The sequence below is a fragment of the Lactuca virosa genome, chromosome 8 (genome assembly GCF_052849685.1).
Source record: "Lactuca virosa cultivar CGN04683 chromosome 8, Lactuca_virosa_CGN04683_v6, whole genome shotgun sequence".
In the NCBI taxonomy this organism is placed as follows: domain Eukaryota; kingdom Viridiplantae; phylum Streptophyta; class Magnoliopsida; order Asterales; family Asteraceae; genus Lactuca; species Lactuca virosa.
Genome location: NC_136433.1, coordinates 263318813 through 263337587, shown reverse-complemented (window position 1 = coordinate 263337587; position 18775 = coordinate 263318813). Strand labels below are relative to the sequence as shown.

The 18775-nt window shown below is 37.4% G+C and overlaps 1 pseudogene across 1 annotated transcript; it reads right to left on the bottom strand.

Moving 5' to 3' along the window:
• Positions 1–6712: 6712 nt before the first annotated feature.
• Positions 6713–15993, bottom strand: LOC145131488 (peroxidase 27-like; annotated as a pseudogene). Its single transcript, XR_013717785.1, has 5 exons — positions 15861–15993; positions 8306–8529; positions 8010–8198; positions 7658–7820; positions 6713–7313 (listed from the first exon to the last, which is right to left on the bottom strand). The product of XR_013717785.1 is annotated as a peroxidase 27-like (transcript).
• Between the last annotated feature and the right edge of the window lie 2782 nt (positions 15994–18775).

The window sequence follows — 18775 nt, the reverse complement described above, 5'->3', positions numbered from 1 at the left end:
CAAGTCCGTACCTCCGAGGCATTCCACTAGAGTTAGGAACACACCTGATTTTTATTATGGTTATCACATCACTACTGAAGGTAATACATTTATCAGTGACAGTACACTGATAGATTTGGATGAACCTAATAATTATAGGGAAGCCATGGCAGGCCCGAGTCTGCTAAATGGAAGGAGGCTATGGACAGCGAGATTCAGTCCATGTATGACAATCAAGTTTGGAACTTGGTTAACAATGTACCAGGTCGTAAGACAGTTGGGTGCAAATGGATCTTCAAGAAGAAGACCGACATGGATGGGAAGGTGCACACTTACAAAGTGCGACTGGTGGCGAAGGGCTTTACTCAAACTGCGGGAGTTGACTATGACGAGACCTTCTCACCAGTAGCAAAGATCAAGTCTATTAGAGTTTTGCTAGCCATAACTGCATTTCATGATTCTGAAATATGACAAATGGATGTCAAAACCGCTTTCCTTAATGGAAAGTTGGCTGAGGATGTTTACATGAATCAGCCAGAGGGTTTTGTCGATGCAAAGTACCCTAATAGAGTGTGTAATCTTGAGAAATCCATTTATGGATTAAAACAAGCATCTCACAGATGGAATCTTTGCTTCGATGAGAAAGTCAAAGAGTTTGGTTTTTCGAGGAGCGAGGATGAGTCTTGTGTATATGTTAGGGCTAGTGGGAGTATAGTTAGCTTTTTGGTACTATATGTGGATGACATACTACTCATAGGAAATGACATCCTAACTCTACAGGAGGTTAAGTCCTGGCTTGGGAAGTGTTTCGCTATGAAGGACCTTGGAGAAGCTGCCTATATCCTAGGGATAAGGATATTGAGAGACAGGAGTAAAAGACTAATTCGACTTAGTCAGAGTACCTACTTGGATAAAGTGTTGAAGAGGTTCAACATGGAGAATTCCAAGAATGGGGAGTTACCGATCCAGCACAATGCCAGACTGAGTAAAACTCAGAGTCCGAGTACAGAGGCTGAGATAGCTGAGATGAGTCGATTACCATATGCTTCCGCTGTTGGCTCGATCATGTATGCTATGACTTATACTCGTCCTGATGTGGCCTTTGCTTTGAGCATGGTCAGCAGATATCAGGGAAACCCTGGCAATACTCATTGGACTGCGGTAAAGAATATTCTCAAGTACCTACGAAGGACTAAGGACTGGGTTCTTACTCTCGGTGGGAGTGATGACTTGAGAGTAGTAGGGTATAGCGATGCTAGTTTTCAGAATGAAAGGGATAATTTCCGCTCTCAGTCAGGCTGAGTCTTTACCCTGAATAGAGGAGCAATTACTTGGAAAAGTTCCAAGCAGGAGACAGTAGCTGATTCTACTTGTGAATCAGAGTACATAGCAGCAAGTGAAGCGGCAAAGGAGGCGATATGGCTGAAGAACTTCATTGGAGACCTTGGAGTTGTACCAGCTATACAGGAGCCTATGGAGATTTTCTGTGACAGCAATAGTGCGGTTTCCTTAGCCAAGGAACCAAGAGATCATGGTAGATCCAGACACATTGACAGAAAATATCACTTCATAAGACACAAGATAGAAGAAGGACTCCTCATGGCAAAGAGGGTATCGTCAGAAGAGAACCCTGCAGATCCCCTCACGAAGGGACTGACTAGGGTTAGGCATTTGCAGCATGCGAGGAGCATCGGGCTGAGAGACGATATTAGTTTTAATAATTAGATAGTTATTTCTGAAACTTGTAAAATGTAATTGACAATTGATGACTAAATAAAAGTTGTTGTTTATTTATAAGTGAAGTGTTACTATCTTATGTTAATCATTTACTATTGTTTCAACTTTGCATGTTTTGACTTCTAGAATAATTATTTTATTCAAAACTCTCCACAGTCGGTCATACGTTGGAAGTAAGTATTGAATTAGGACTGTCATGAATTTGGTTGCTGCAACATTCATGAGTGCTCATAAGGTCTGAGTATTGGATTAAACCCACGCTCACTTGTATCACTTCATGGAATTTATCTCGAGTGATCGTGAGACGGTAATATCATATATATCTTCAAAACTAGAGATGTGAGTTGTTGACTATGAGTTGGTTATCCATTGATTGTACGAAAACGCATCAGTAACTTGATGTCATAAAACATGCTTTTGTGCATAACTCAACAAGTAGTTAGTACAAGCATATGAGTCAAAGTTTATCTGTTCCTTCTAGCAATAGAAGGGATATCTGGGCCCCTCAATGATTTGGTTTTGACTTATGTGCCGGGCTCGGTCAGAACCTAATTGATGTGTTCAATTTAGTTCTATGTCAAACAAATCTGAGATCGAGAAACAATTGTTGGACAATAAGTACGACATTGTTCCATGTATTTGTCCGACTGATATCTTGAGAACAGAGGATTATATGATCACTTATCTTAAATGGCGTTTCATAGTTCAACAGAGTTTTAAAGAGCTACGATTGCTGGTTGGTTCCTGAAGTTATACTTGCAACTATAGTTATCAGACTTATTCAAGTGGGAGACTGTTGGATAAGGTGTCTAAGTCCGTAACTATATTTGGTATGAACTTGACCCGACCCGGCATGGTCCATTTGGATTGCACTTCACCTAACAATTTGTATGGATATACTTTTGATAATAAGATGTTTATGATCTATTAATATATTATAATTATAAGTTGTAATATATTAATATGAAATCATATTATTTAATTAGTGTTGATCAAGAATTGATTTTGGAATTAATTTAGTGATCAAAAGAGGCTAATTAAATATGGACTCAAAAATATATATGGATTGGGCTAAGATTTAATTAGGATGGGCTAAGAGTATATGGAAGTCCATGGATAGTCCATGGAGCTTTTAACCCATGGATCCTAGGTAAATGAAGAGTCATGGGTATTAGGGTTTAACCCTAATCCTCCATACTATATAAAGAGGTCCTTGGTTCTAGAATTGGCACTAGTGTGTGTGAGAAACAAGAGTGGACCGATTTTAGTGAGCATCATATTCTCTCAAGTATTTCCAAATTCTTTTGGGTGATTTGTGACACCACTTGAGGCATCCACACTATTGATGCTAGGCTCAAAAACTCCAAGCAATCAACTACAAAAGAAAGGTATGTTATTCTACTTAATGTTTTATATTACAAGTACCCCATAACATGTTACTTAGGTTGTAAACCTTAGAAAACAAATTTGCATGTATTTTAGAGAAAACATAGATCCAAGGTTTCTAGGGTTGCATGTACACCATATGAGTGTTAGAATGCTCAAAACCCAACAATAGGAACACTTGCACCATAAAATCTAAGTGTAATAAGGTTTCTCTCCAATTCATGAAAATGATTGTGAGGAAACGCTTTCACTAAGTAGATTTTAAGGAGATAGCAGTTGTGTTAGTTGCGTTCTCAAATTCGATTATGATTACGACATCCCTCTTCATAGTTCGAATTGAGAGAAATGGCAAATAGTTTGAACATCCGGAACTTATTGTTGTAAGTTCTGAATAGTTTAGACACACATATGCTCTTTCTAATAAAAGGTGTATGAGCTTAGATAAAGGCTTATCGAAGCATCACGTATCAGAAAGAAAGTCAATAAGTATTGATTTCTAGAAGTTCAGCTGATTTCTGAGTACATGTCAAATCTAGTGGGAGCATAAGTGTTATGCTAGTAAGAATATAATTATCATGATAGTGGGAGCATGATTATTATGTGAAGTGTTGCAAGTTAGAAATACTAGTTATGGGAAACAAAGGTTACACATTTGCAAAGATGCAAAATTTGAAAAGTTGTTTCGCTATAGTAAGGGAGAGGATACTTATACTTTATTTCGAATCGAAAAGTTTAGATTGAAGTATTAATCAAACTTAGTCATGGATATATATGAATACCATCTTGAAATTCTATATATGGAAATATTATAGCAAGAGAGTGGTCAAGTATCACGTCTTTATGTAAGACATTATGAATGGTATCCCATATGCCTCGGATATAGGATCGATTGCATATCCTATAATATTCACGTGTTTTAATTTTCCAAATGCCTAGGGCATTAAGAGGGAAAAAGGACAAGAACCGGATATGACTAAATTTATTAAACAACTGTCAAGGACGATTTGAGGTTCGCTAAGGATTGGTTGCTTAAGGACAGTTGGAAGTATATAATGAATGGACCATATTGATATAATTCTGAATAGATATGATTCTATTTAGAATGGATAGTCATATGGAAATCATGGAAAAGTTTCCATAATGGGAGTTAGATATCAAGAATCTATGAGTAAGTTAGAAACTTTTATGCAAGAAGGATGTTCAAAGGAATGTGCTTTGAATATGAGACTTCGTTTCTATGGAATTGTCTTATAATAATCTCCAAGGGAAAGTTTTGTAATTGGCAAAGTCTCTGTGACTTGTGTACATAGTCGTTACAAAAGGATCACTGCATATAAGCTTAGAATCTAACAGATTACAGTAAGTGGCAAGGACTTGGTATTCTTACACTTACGATAAGGATTTGGAATTGTGAAATGAGTGTCATTGGAAATGTTTACAATTGATCTATTTAACAAAGTAAGGATCGTAGGTAAACATAGTGTGCATGCTTGGAGCATGGGATGCCTATTGTTTTAATTCAAATATTCAGTTGATTAGTCGAAACATAATACAATGAATAATGTGTAATCAATATGGTGATTAAATAAAAGGTGTTTTATTTATACTCAAAAGTTTTGAGACCATATTGGATTAGATTATTCTTGTGTTTCACTTCGCATGTTTTGACTTCCCGAATAATAAGATTATTCAAACATCCACATCATACTTTGGAAGTAGGTATTGAAGTTAGACTGTCATGAATCCGTCTGTACATTGTCTAAAGTGTTAGACGTAGCACAAGTTTGATGCAGTATTCATGAGTACTCGTGTAATAAGATTTGAGTATTGGATTAAAGTCACGCTCATCTGAATCACTTCATGGATTTTATCACGAGTGATTGTGAGACGATAATATCTTATATTCTTGAAACGGAGAGATATGAGTTGCAGTTTACAAGTCGGTTGCACATTGATGATATGAAAACGCACCAGTAACTTGGTGTTATAAAACGTATTGTTGTGTGTGATTTGATGAGTAAATACAGCAAGCATATGAGTCGAAGTTTATCCGTTCCTTTTACCCTAAGAGGGATAAAAGAGATATATATGGGCCCCTCGATGATTTAGTGATGACAACCCTAAGTGCTTCGCCATGTCTGGACTGATTTGACTTGTTCAATTAGTCGGTCATCATAAATCGGAAATCGGGAAACAACACATGAACAGAGAGAATGATTATAATCAATGTCTCAGTTCATACGATATCTAGAATGGAGGAATATATGATCCCTTATCTAATGGATGCATCATTGACTAGGTCAGAGTTCGACAACGGCTTTTGAGAGCTACGATTGCTAGTCAGGTTTTGAAGTCGTACTTGCAGTTATAGTTATAAGACTGATCCTAGTGGGAGAGTGTTGGATTAGGTATCTAAGCCCATAACTATAATTGGTATGTACTTGAACCGAGAGTAGCATGGTCTATTTGGGTTGCCTTCACCAGAACAATTTGATAGGATGGATATTTGAGAAAGAGGTTATTTATGATTTATTAATATATTATATGAATAATATATTAATTAAGAAATCATATTATTTAATTGGTATTGATCAAAAATTAATTTGGAATTAATTTAGTGATCAAAAGAGACTAATTAAATTAATGAGGACTGATTAAGTAAATCAGTGATACTTATAGTTCGAGCTAATGATCCGTGTTGATTATGTGGACTAAATCTTTGTGGAGTCCATGAGGATTTCGTCCAAAGGGCTTATCATATTGATTATTGGATTAAAGGCCCAAGGAAATGGATTAGGATTTACAAGTTTAAACTCTTGGTATTCTACACTATAAAAATAACCCTTAAAACCCTAAAATAGGCACTTGTGCATTCTAAGAGAAGCCTGGCAGTTTTTGGTGGTTCATAACCTCTCTCTCAAGTTCCTCATTTTGTTCATGGTGTTTGTGACTTGTTTGAGGCATCACACTTGAGGTGGTAAGCTCTTGGAATGCCAACAACTAGAAGCTACAAATAATTAAGAGGTATTCTTTTAACTAGTTTTATGATTCATGTACCAAATTTGTATGCTAGATAGGTTCATGCTTTGGATAATATTTTTGTTGCATGTATAACTAGAGAAAACTTAGATCCAAAGCTATTAGGGTTGTATGTGCACCATAGGAGTGTTATAGTACACAAAACCCACCAATAATATATTAAATATTAGTAATAATTTAGCTAATAAAAAGGAGGAAATAAAAGTTTACTATGGATACCTACACAATTATAATTTGTAGCAAATTGCCTACAGAATACCTACACAATTATAATTTGTAGCTATTCTGTAGGAAATCTGTCACTAAAATAGGGCAACCATTTTTCATAGACAATCAGTCGCTATTTCGTAGGTATTTTCCTATTGATTCTGTAGGTATGTTTTGTAGCAACTTACCTAGTTTTCTAGTAGGGTTGCCATTCATTGTTTATGATGATGCTTTCTACGAAAGACAAATGTCTTTTATCTATGGCTTTTTACTACAACAGGAACTTAAGCGATTTTTTTTCTCATGGTAGTGTTTGTACAATAAATTATGTACTCCATAATAATATTAACATCACCATTTTACAGAAAGAATATGTTCTATGTCTAACATAATTGAATTTTACATAGCACCAACATTCAAGCAACAATAAATTGGAACTGAAAAATAAGGCATCTTGTGGAAGTAACAAGGATGAATTACCTTGATATCTCTTATTAAAATCAAATCACTCTTTAATTTAGTTAGTTTTGAGGGAAAAACATAATTACTTCAACTCATTTAGTTTATTAGAGCGCAATGTCTTCTGATCTCACCGGCCTTGCCGGTTAGAACTCCAATTTGTCCCATTTTCACCATTGATGCTTGAAAATCTTTAAAGAATGTGTACCCATGAGACTTAGCTTGAAGCTTGACATAAGCACTTGTTGTTTTATCATTTAGAAGTGCAGCATCGGACTGAAACAAGCCTCTCCTTTTCAAGACAACACTGTAGTAATCCTCATCGAATGATTTTGAACTCCCTGGATCCATTGCAAGGAGTGTGGTTTTGTCGGTTGGAAAGCATATTCTTTTCAATTGAGGTACATACCTCGGGTCTAGGGATGGATCAGTGTCGCCTTTGCCTGTAAAATTGTACAACCTAGTCGCAATGGTAGATCAGTGTGAAATCCCGACGGTGTGTCCTCCTTTAAACAAATACAATTTCAAATGTTATATTGGTTGTTAACAAACAGTCATTATAGGGGTATAAGTTCAGAAAAAGTTAAAACTCTTAGTTTCTAAAGTGGGAAAACCTTGTTTTTTTCCTACCATAGAAAAAGTTGCATTTTTCATATATACCGTTCCATTAAAAAATTGATTTATACCTGGTTAGGCAATATTATTGTCTTTTTTGCTTACGTATTACAAAGAGTAAAACGAAAAGAAAATGCATGGTATCGGGAATTATTTAAAAGGAAAATCTGTTTTGTATACACTGGTTATTAAAAAAAAAAATAAAAAAAAATAAAAAGATGTACCGATTAAATACCTGAAAGAACGGGCAGATCTTTAACGTTCAAACCCTTGGAGACAAATTGTGCTTTGAGTTGAGTAATGTTGGCAAAAGGAGCAGGTAGTGTAAAACTCTCGGATGCTATTGATACTCTTCCATCTCTTCTCCCTAATGGCACTTGCCAATATGGGCCCTTAATCTGAAAAAGAAAAAACAATACGTAGGTTTTTTTAGAAGAATGTAAAAGACATAAACACGTCACCATTAATGTGCCCTAGTGAAGGTCTAGGAGTCAACCTTTGATCTCTCTTAATTATATATAGAAAAAGAGAAAAAAAAACCGTAGATTTTTTTTTTCATGCAAATATTTATTGTGACAATTAAATACCTGGTAGATTGCATCTCGAGCTACCAAAGCTAGGATGTCTGCACAAGAGACAACACCAGGACATGCCCCTTCTACAGCAGTTTTTGCAGCATCAATAACTTGAAATCCTCTGAGGGAAAGATTTGGAATTCCGTCTTTCTCGGCTTGGTTACTTGTGGTAGAGTTTATCAGCATAGAACCATCACATCCCTGTAGAAACGTCATATATATCATTTCATCACACAATTTCTATCATAAACAAAAATTAATAAGATTAATTAAAATAGATAAGCAATGCACGTTGTTATTGCACATACCCTCACAAAACAATCATGAAATTGCATTCGGAGCAAAGCAGCAGCAAGAGAAGGAGCACGATAAATGTAGTTTGCTGTTGTCCTTTTTACAATAGCCTCAGCTCTGGGACACGTCTTTTGGTAGAACCCTAACTTTAGCGGATAGCCATTGGCGATGTCAAAAACAAGAGCAACTAGCAAAAAATTGTAGAAGAAATGCAATGTGCTTATGGATTGCCATATTGCTTAGAGACACATGCACAGAGGGAGAGATGATTAGGAAGTTGTAGAGTTTTCAATTTATAGCTTTGATGATAACTAAGTCCCCTGTGAATGCGTCTATGGATGAGCTGTTTTAGAGTTTATTTAAAACCAAACTTTTTTTTATGACCTTTTAATTTCATAATATGTCTTGTTTTACATTGTCAACCTTAGCTCCATTTACCAACTATACTCCAATCAAACAGGGTGTGGACTTTTAAGGTGAAATATGTGTATTGTATGTTTGACACAATATCTTATGTTTTCAAACTCAGTAAGTATATATTCAAAAATCCTAACTCGTTGTGAATATTGGCAAAATAACAAAATAAAGAATTTGTTAATCGCTCCGTGTCTTAGAACTGCCTTCCAAGTAATTAGAAAACGAATTCAGAGTACAAATTATATAATCATCACTCTATGTTTTCCATGGGCAATCTTCATGTATGAAATTATGCTGGTTTCCTAAATAATCTTTATAACAAACCAAAGTGCCAGTGGCTTAGTGATGCCAGAAGTTGTTGGGAAGATAGGTGTCCTCAGCGGATAGGTTGATGGTTGAGTCCGCTTGAACAGAGGTGTAGATTATATTTAGTTGTGTGATTTATCCTTCATGAAAAGTATCAAACAAAAGAGAAGAGTGTTGTTTCTTATCTCCGGCAATTAGAACATTTGCAATGTTAATGTATCAGAAAAGTAATTGGTTGGTTGACATTTTCTGTTAGCCGGTTTGGGTACATCTAATTATGGAGAATCTTGGTCCATTAGACCAATTCTGATGAATAATAGTGAAAACCAAATAAGATATAATCTATTCAGTCACTTGGAGGCACGAAGGCTAGCTTCCACTTGGGTGTATTTAACAACTCCATCTGCATATGAATATACTAAAATAAACAAACTGAAAAAAATGATTAACAAGCATTTGACTGGCTAGTTCTTGTGCCTATGTCCTTTTGCCCTAATATAAGGTCATTCACTACGTTTATCACGTCTATCGACAATGGTACTAGCTACTCCTGGTACACATGCCCTTGCACATTTTTCTCTCAACCATATGGTTTTTTCTTAGGCCCAAAATTATAAAGTCAACTGGCGAGCCGCTGCTGCAAAGAAAGGGAAATTAAGTAATCCAACATTTATAAATGAGTTTTTTCTTAAGAAAACAACCACTTCAATTACGTTTTTTGAAAAATAACCATTTTCTTCTGAATGTCTCGTTCCGGACTATTGTTCATATTATGGATTTCTTCTTTCACGTTTTTGCACAAGGGTAACGTTACATATGTATAAAATTGCGGATAACATGCATTACATACAAAAACGTATGTCTTAAAAATGATGTCATCTTTTGTAAAATTTGAAGAAGTTACGAAATAAATAATTTGTTATGTACCCACTCTGGTCACCTAATTTTAGATAAAGGGTAGTTTGGGGTAATTATCAAATAAAGAGAATCTTGTGGGTACAGGGGAATTATGGGTATTTTATATTGTTTAGTTGTTATGACAGATAGTATAAGAGGGTAGTGGGATAGAAAGGGAGGTATCAATCTTTTTTGTGAAATCTGGAATTATTTCCTCTTGGGAGAGTGGCTATCTCGAATCAGCTAACCTATCTTTAGTTTTTGTAAACTTTTGGGTATCATAGAGTGTTTTCAATCAATATTAGAACCATTTGGTTGATTTTATGTTATTGAATATGTTCTTAAAATCCAGTTCATAACATAATTGAATCATATTTTGAATTAATTAACAACATATAAAATGTATATCATGTTTTAGTGTCATAAATAAAAAAAATAAAAAATTGCACGATGGTTTTTATATTTTTACATGTCAATCTTAAAAGAAAAAAACTTTGCCGTATTTAATTTTCCTTGTTTATGGCCTCAAAAGTGCTTCCCATCGTTAAAAAGCACGACAACCATCGCTCCATGGCTTCGTCCCCTTCTCACAATCGTTTCCTCCGCTAGCTCCGCCTCTTTTCTCCCTTGCTTCCTCCACTAACTCCTCCTTTTTTCTCCGTTGCTCCCCCGTTAGTCGCCACACATGTCGGAGCTACCAATTCAACTAGATATGTGTTCATGTTACTCTTCCAATATCCTTTCCTCGTTACTTCTTCCGTTTCGTAAATCTAAGCCTAAGAGAATTAAGATTCAATTTCAGGGTTTTTTTTCCTGGTCTTCTACCTTTATTTTCTATTAAGTTGGAACTTAGGGTTCGTAATTTGTGCAATCGTATTGGAAAATTTAAATTAGCTTCATTTTATATTTCATGAATTTATAATTTGATTATTGCGATAAAACACATAAGTGTTGTAGGAGTAAATGGTTGTGATGTTTTCTTAAGGATAACTTTTAAATGTAGAAGTTTTTATCTGTTATTAAATTTTTTTGGGATTTTAACAAGGATCTATACTCAAACAAAGGTGAAATCCAAGGGGTATTAAACAAAGAGAAGTATGATGTATCAGAAACATACACAAAGAATGCCAAACAGTAAGCAAACTTTTTCGCTTCATAATATTATAAGTAGATATCCTAATATCACAAGCCTGGTAAAAAGCAAAGACAACTATAATAAATTAGTAGTAGGTGTAGGTGGAAGGAGCTACTGTCTTCTTGGTAGTGGTGGTGGTGGCTGGTTTGCTTTTGGCCATAACAATCAGAGTCTTTTTAAGTGGATAGTTTGCTTTGATAAAGATACAAGTAATAAATCGAGTTATGGCTCTATTATCTCTAACTCCAGTAATTATATGCATTTTTGCATTGTAGATGTCAGTGATTCAAAAGGATGGAAACCACTTCAAAATTCTTATACATAATAATTGTTACAAGTATGAACTTTAGGAATAAAAAAACATATGTACAAATATTATAAATAACTATTTACCCTTTTTTCTATATTTTGGGTTGAATATGTTGGATTAAGGTGTCTAAGCTTATAACTAAATAGGTATAAAAATGTAAGTAAAAGCAGAGCCCTTTTTGAGTTGCCCCCATAACTAAAACTGATTAGAATGACATTTGTAGAGAGAAAGAAATAATTTATTAGTTTATTATATGATTAATAAAATAATTAGAAATAGATTAAATTTATTAATAAATTGATTTGAGATAATTTGGAATTAATTTTGGATCAATTGGAATTAATTAGAAGTACATGGGCTGCTTGATAATTGCTTAACAGTTGAACAAATGAGAGGTTCTAGAAACCTATTGGTGTGGGCAGTTTTGGAGTACCTTGTAAGGCAATCTAAAATTATTCATTTATTAAAAGGAAAGTAGATAATTATTAGGATTTGAAATAATATTATTTTATGTTCAAATGTAGGGTTTTTAGTGTTTCCTGCAGCTGTATAAAGGGGCATAAGGTTTTCATGTTTCGACCACTATTTTAAGAGATACCCTAACCAGAATTTGCCTTCCCTCTCCTATCTCCTCTCTTGTGTTGTAGTATCTAGCTTTGGGTATGAACCATCAGAGACATCATCCTTTTGGTGCTAGCTTTCTAAAGATCTACAAAGGATGGAACCAAAGAAATTGTTTGCAACGATAATTCAAAAGGTGTGTAACCCTAATCTAGCATTTTCTATTATACTAGGGTTCTTTTAGGGTTTGTAGTTCATAGTATGTTCTCTTTAATGTGAAGATATAGATCGTTATAGGTTGCACGTACCCTTAATTGTTAAGTGTTTTATTTTCCGCATTGTACATGAATTTTACAACCTGCAAAAACCATCAGTGGTATCAGAGCTTTGGTTGTCTTACATTAAGTATGCATGAGATGAATAAAAAACAAAAGAACAAAAAAAAAATCGAAAATCTTGCCGCGCCTTTCTATTTTTTCGATTTGTGTGCCTTTTCTGCCTTATCTGATTGGTATGTTGGTTTTAGTCATTATTTGGTTTTGGTTCTATTAAAATCCAATTTTTTACTTGTCTTATATGATTAAAAACTCTAATTTTGAGCTTAAGGATATAAATATAGAAACCTAATCTTGTTATAAGATAAATGTATGACTATCCTTATGGTCTTTAAAATATGATTTAATTAATGTTAATCAAAAGATAAATATTAAATTCATAATGTATTTAAATGATTTAATTAATTTAACTAATAGTTAAATTAAAAGATAAAGATAAATCGTTTATAGGTTTGAAAAGATTAATAGTTAATTTAAAATTAAATTTTAAACTTTAAAGATTTTAAAATGTTTAAAATATATCCTATACATATGTGTAACAACCTTAATACTGTAACGTCCAGACTCTTGGATGTATATAAATTAATAAATTTTGGATTTTAGGCGGTACCACGTCGTGGTGCAGGTATCCCACGATGTGGTGATGGTTATTGTGTCACGGATTTTTATATGGCCGCGAGGGCGTGGCAGCCTATGGCCACGGCGTGGCAGCTGTTTAATGAGCAACCCTAATTTCCGGGCTGTGCGCCCTATTTATGGGAATGTGATGGATAGGATTGCTCACCCTCAGCCTCCTTCACACTCTCTCAGCCTCCAAGTAAACCTTATCCTCTATTGTTGCTCTCGAAGATTTTTGTGTTGATTTTTGGGGTTTAGAAGAAGAAAGAGGTGACTTCTAGACTTGGATTCAACAAGCAACTCTTCTCACCATCTTATTGTGCATCTTCTGGACTCGTATAAGTCCCCAAGTTCCAAGGTTTATGATTATAGAGTGCTAGATCTTGTATTTTGTCCCATTTCTTTTAGATCTTGTTAGATGGGATTGAGAGATTTCATAAAGTTTGCAACTTTATGAATCTCTGGATCATTCGGAGTAGTTCATGGTTTGGATCTAAAGTTTGGTGGTTGGTTTGTGTTATGCATAAGATTTTGGTCATAAAATTCCATTTTGACCTATGTTGAGTCCAAGATTTGCATTGGACATGCAAGTCTAAAAACCATCAATCTTTAGGATGGTTTTGATGCTATAAGCTCTTCTGGAGCAGATTAGCTTGAGATTCAAAGGATTAAGTGCTTATTGATTAAGCCCTTGACATTCTTTAGCCTTTTGGATCTAAGACTTGAGATCTAGACCTCTTGGTGGATCTCAAGGGATAAAGGTGCAAACTTTACCCTTTTTGGACATTAGTAATGATCGTATTGGGACTTTGGTACCTTTTCGAATTGGAGGATTTAAGTTATCTCATTAGGACCTTTTGGATCCAGTTCCCACGACGTGGCCTAGTCTGCCATGGTGCGACGACCAGGGGAAACATGACTGTTTTGTCGTTTGAACACCCTGATGTGGCCAAGGATGGCCACGACGTGGAGGGTTAACCTTGACCATTGACTTTGACTTTTTGACCTTTACCAAGTTTGACCTAAGGGTATTTGTGATTGGTCACTATTTGTTGAATAAGTGATGGGTAGAGCTGATAATTAGATCCGAGACCTATTCAACTATTTGTTCAGACTGAGATGTGAGTCTCCTCGCAGTGCTTGATGGGTCGAAGGCACCAGTACCGGCCCATAAATTTTTGTTATTTGTATGATAGCTATTTGTATGACTCTTGCATGTGTTGTATGTGTTTGTTTGTATATCGGGCGGGGCCCGATGCCAGGCGAGGCCTGATGAGTGTGTTGGGCGGGGCCCATCGCATGATTACTGGCAGATCTGTTCTGGGCGAGGCTCGATGTCGGGCGGGGGCCAATGACGGGCGGCGCCAGATGATTGTTGGGTAAGGCCCATTGTATGTATGGTATGTGGTATTTTGGGGAACTCACTAAGCTTTGTGCTTACGGTTTTTAGTTTATGTTTCAGGTACTTCCGATTCGAAGGGGAAAAGCTCGGGATGATTGCATCGCACACACCATGATTTCCGTTTTGTTAACTCTGATGTATTTTGGATGATTACTGATATATACTATGATTTCCTTATGGCTTTGATAAAAACGTTTGGCTGATGTTTTATTTAATATAAAAACAAAATTTTAGGTTTTGGGTTTGGCACGTTACAAGTTGGAATCATAGCCTTGGTTTGAGGGATTTGGGCATACTCTCAGGTATGTCTGAACTCAAACTGAGGGTATGATAGATATTTTTAAAAGAGAAATGTTTTAATTAAAGGATTTTCCAATAAAAGAAAAGGGGTGTTGTGCATGCAATCAACCGAGCTCAAGTAAGTGGTTTCTAAATTACCTATACCAATGTAGTATAACCAATATGCTTGATATATGAATTGCATGCTAGATTAGGGCTAAGGATACATTCAGGAATCATATGATAGAATCAGGGCAGCTCTTGAGGAAGGTGTGAAAGGTAGTATTGTGCGCGTACTACTAGAAGCACAAGGTCTGTACCCGAGACAAGGACGGACCTGGAAATTCTAAGGAGATATGTGCATTGATAGTTTCTTCGAGTATATTCTGATGGTTTTCATGGTTTATTTTCATTATGGTGGTCACTCGAGGAAGTTATGGTATCGATATGGGTACTGGCGACGGTTCTGGTGCCGGTGATGGTTCAGGTTAGGGATTTGGTTTGGGATCATGGATGATCAGATGTAGGAGTTAATTTCATTAGAGATTAACCACATCATTCTTGAGCAGACTCCAATGATCTTCGGTACGATCAAGGAGGGTATCATGGAGATTATGGATGAGCGCTTGGGCGCTTTTCGTTCTGAGATGGTGGCGATGATGGGAGCTCACACTTTGAATTTCCATGAGTTTTAGGCATGAGGGGCTGTGGAGTTCTTCGGGAAGAAGGACCCGATTGGGAGTAGGCATTGGTTAGCGGATGTCGTGAATGCCTTCCATACTAGTTGTTTCCCCAAGGGTAAAAGGTAAGACTTGCATCTTGTCTTCTGAAGGACAGAGCTCGAGACTGGTGGGAGGAGGTTAGACATGCCTTGGGAGGCGAGACGATTAAGTCGATGACATGGGAAGATTTCGTGACGAGGTTTCGGGTTGAGTTTGCATCAGTACTTGAGGTCCAATAGTTGGTGAGGGAGTTTCAGGACCTTCGCTAGACTACTGAGATGGTGGCATATATCACTGCTATGTTTTGAGAGAGGGTGTTAGAGGTCCTGCAGTATGTGGCGGACGAGGAGATGAAGAATGCGAGATATCACGAGATGTTAAGGAGCTATATCAGACAGTTTGTGAGCAGATCTAGTTGCAAGACACTAGATGATATGGTGGCGCGAGCCAGAGAGAGATTGACATGGAGATGGAGAAGAAGTGGGAGCTGGATCAGGTTCATAGTTCTGACGGTTCGGGAAAGAAGCCCAAGGTTTTTGACTTGAGATTGAGGGTCCAGTAGGGTCGGGGCTGATGTGCCAAGATGCACGATGGGCGTGCATGGTGGGTGGTTTTGGCTGCTTCAAGTGCATCAGGACGGGTCACTTCAATAGGGATTGCACTACCACCACCACCCAAGTGTGTGATTTGATTTTCTTCCATTGCAATCAGAGGGGCCATAATAACGCCAACTGCCTGAGCTTAGCAGCAAGGGGACCATTCGCAGCACCCGCTCCGACAACCTTGAGGATCATAGATGGCCGCCAGGGTAAGGCAGAGGCGCTTGTTGTTAGGAGCAGGGTATTTCAGTTGACAGGCGAGGAGGCTCGTACGACGCCAGATGTGGTTACTGGTACGTGACTTATTCATGTCTTTTATTGCTTTCCTTATTTATACTCATGTTATATCTGATCTTCTATAAGAACCTTTTTGGTAAATGGTTTTGTAAGGTCCTTGATGGAAGGATCTTCACCAGTGATCAATCAAGCATAAGAAATAAAGAAGAAATGGAGTAGAAGATGGAGTGAAACTTGAGCTTGCATACAATTCACACAAGGAAATGTCTGATACAACTCAAGGACCGAAAACAGCAAATGAACAACTCTGAGATCTGACAGCCTGACAACCTATATATACCCACAAGGACTGAAAACAGTTTTCGGTCAGCAGACCGAAAACTGGTTTTCGGTCACACCTTAACCGAAAGCTTCCTAGACCGAAAACATCAAACATATACAAAAGACTTCCAAAATACAAACACAAATGCCCTAACTCATTTATACATTGGATGCCTAGCCCAAACCATATATATTGGCCCTTCAATCTCCCCCTTGGTTTGGGGCTAGCATGATTCAGTCTTTGTCAACCACCAGCACATCAGACTTTCCCATAGCTCCATTCCACATCTCCTTTTGAATAATATCAGCAACCATTGAAGTGTACTCCTTAGCAGCAGACTCAAAAAGGTCTTCAACCACCTTGATCTGATGATGAGAAAGCTCATGTATGTCCCATCTTCCAAATTGTAGCAGATCCCTCTTGTCATATAGACGAATGCATCCATGTTCAAGTTTGATCACAGCGGAAGCTGTGGTTTCATCAAACACCCAGTATTGCATGGATTTTAGAGATCCATCTGGATGGTTCTGAAGGATAGGGATTTGATTTACTTGATTAGTAGCAGGCCACATCACAGACCGAAGAGGCTGATTGGTTTGGGGATCAATGACACTCGGGTATATCTTGATAATTGACTCTGCAGTCTGCATTGAAGGAAAGCCCTTTGCCACTTGACCTTCCAAAAATAACTTGAACTGTGTCGCCTTGGGATCATTTAATGGATTTGAAAAAGGAGCATTAGACAACTCCGTAAGATCAACCCTGGTCCAAGAGTGGAAGTCGTGGGCATCTTTATACAATTCGGTATTTCCACTCTTCCTTCTCACGATCCACATGTTCAGAGTGTCATGGAATCCCCATGAGATTATCCATGACCTATCACCATATACGTCCCTGAAGCGATGTTCTCCAAGATCCGTAACGGTGATGTTTGGTTGATCCCCAGGAGCATTCTGATCCGAGCTCCTCTTGAATAAAAATTGACCCTTTTCAGCGGACTTGGCTAGTTTAGCACGTTTTAACGCCACGACATTTGGAGCCTGCGCTGGTTCTTTGTCAAAACGATTGACAATTGTGGTTGTTCTTGTAGGAGGTGGAACTACGGGAGCGTATTGATTGGGAAGATAGACCCTTGGCTCATCGACAGATGATTTGAATTTTTCACCAAATTCTTCTTCCAGCTTCTTCTTCAGATCATAATAGCTGGCGGTCAACAAACCAAAATGCGTCTGAAGATTGGTGATCTATTTTGTCTTCAGAGCTTTATCTGCTTCGAGATCATCGGTGCGAATGATAAGCTGAGCATTGATGGCCTCAAGATCAACAATACGAGAGTCGTGCTGACTGATCATGAGGTCTTTCTCAATGAGTTTCTGGTTCAACACACCAATCTCCTTTCTCAGCTCGGGCACTGAGACATCATCATCTCCAGATATACTCTCCTCAAATGATATTCCTTTTCTGCGGGAGGAGTGAGTTGGACTTAAATTCTGGGCCAAATGCATGGCTAATCTCACAGAAGCAGCATCATGATAAGGCCTTGGAGGAGACAAACTCAGGTCAGCAGATGAACCACCAGGTTCATTAGTAGAACTGGGGCCTTCTTGAATAGGCACAGACGAGGAAGGGGCAACAGTTGTAGATGGAGGAGTCTCTGAGGTTTGAGTTGGGTCAGGAAAAAATACTCCCACCCTTGGATCAATTATGCGTCTTTTCATCGGGGGTTGGGAGGTCAGGATTGTCTGAGTATCACTTGTAATTGGCTCGGATGTAGGAACCACATTATCAAGGGGAGGAATCCCTGATGATGTGTCCTTTTGAGTTGAAAAATCAGCCTCTTGAACGGTAACCGGAGGCTCAACTTCTCGATCGTCAGCTTTATCCCTTATCTCCGGTGTTTGATTGGCACCATCATCGATATCATTAAGGAAGTCATCGAGGTTTGCATTTGACAAAGGGTGCTCAAGTCCGGTAAACTGCATCGAAACATCATCTTCGTCGTAACCGGACAGATCAAGATTCTCATACTCATCCTCTTCTCCTCCTTCAGTTTCAGTGAATTCTTCTGTAGTTCCCTCACTGAAGTCACTCTGAACCGCCACGTTTGTGAGATCATGCTTTGAAGCAACAATGGCAGTTGGAACAACAGTTTCAATCTCACTGTCTGACGTATCGATAACATCGACACTCATATTTGCATATTCTGACGATGCTTGATCAGTTGACATTTGTTCAGACGATCCATGGGATTCTAAAGAGTCTGACAGTTCAGCAAACTTTCCAAATTTCACGAGAGGGTACTTCCCTTGGAACATTATTTTCCCCTTTCGGTTCTGCTTGATTA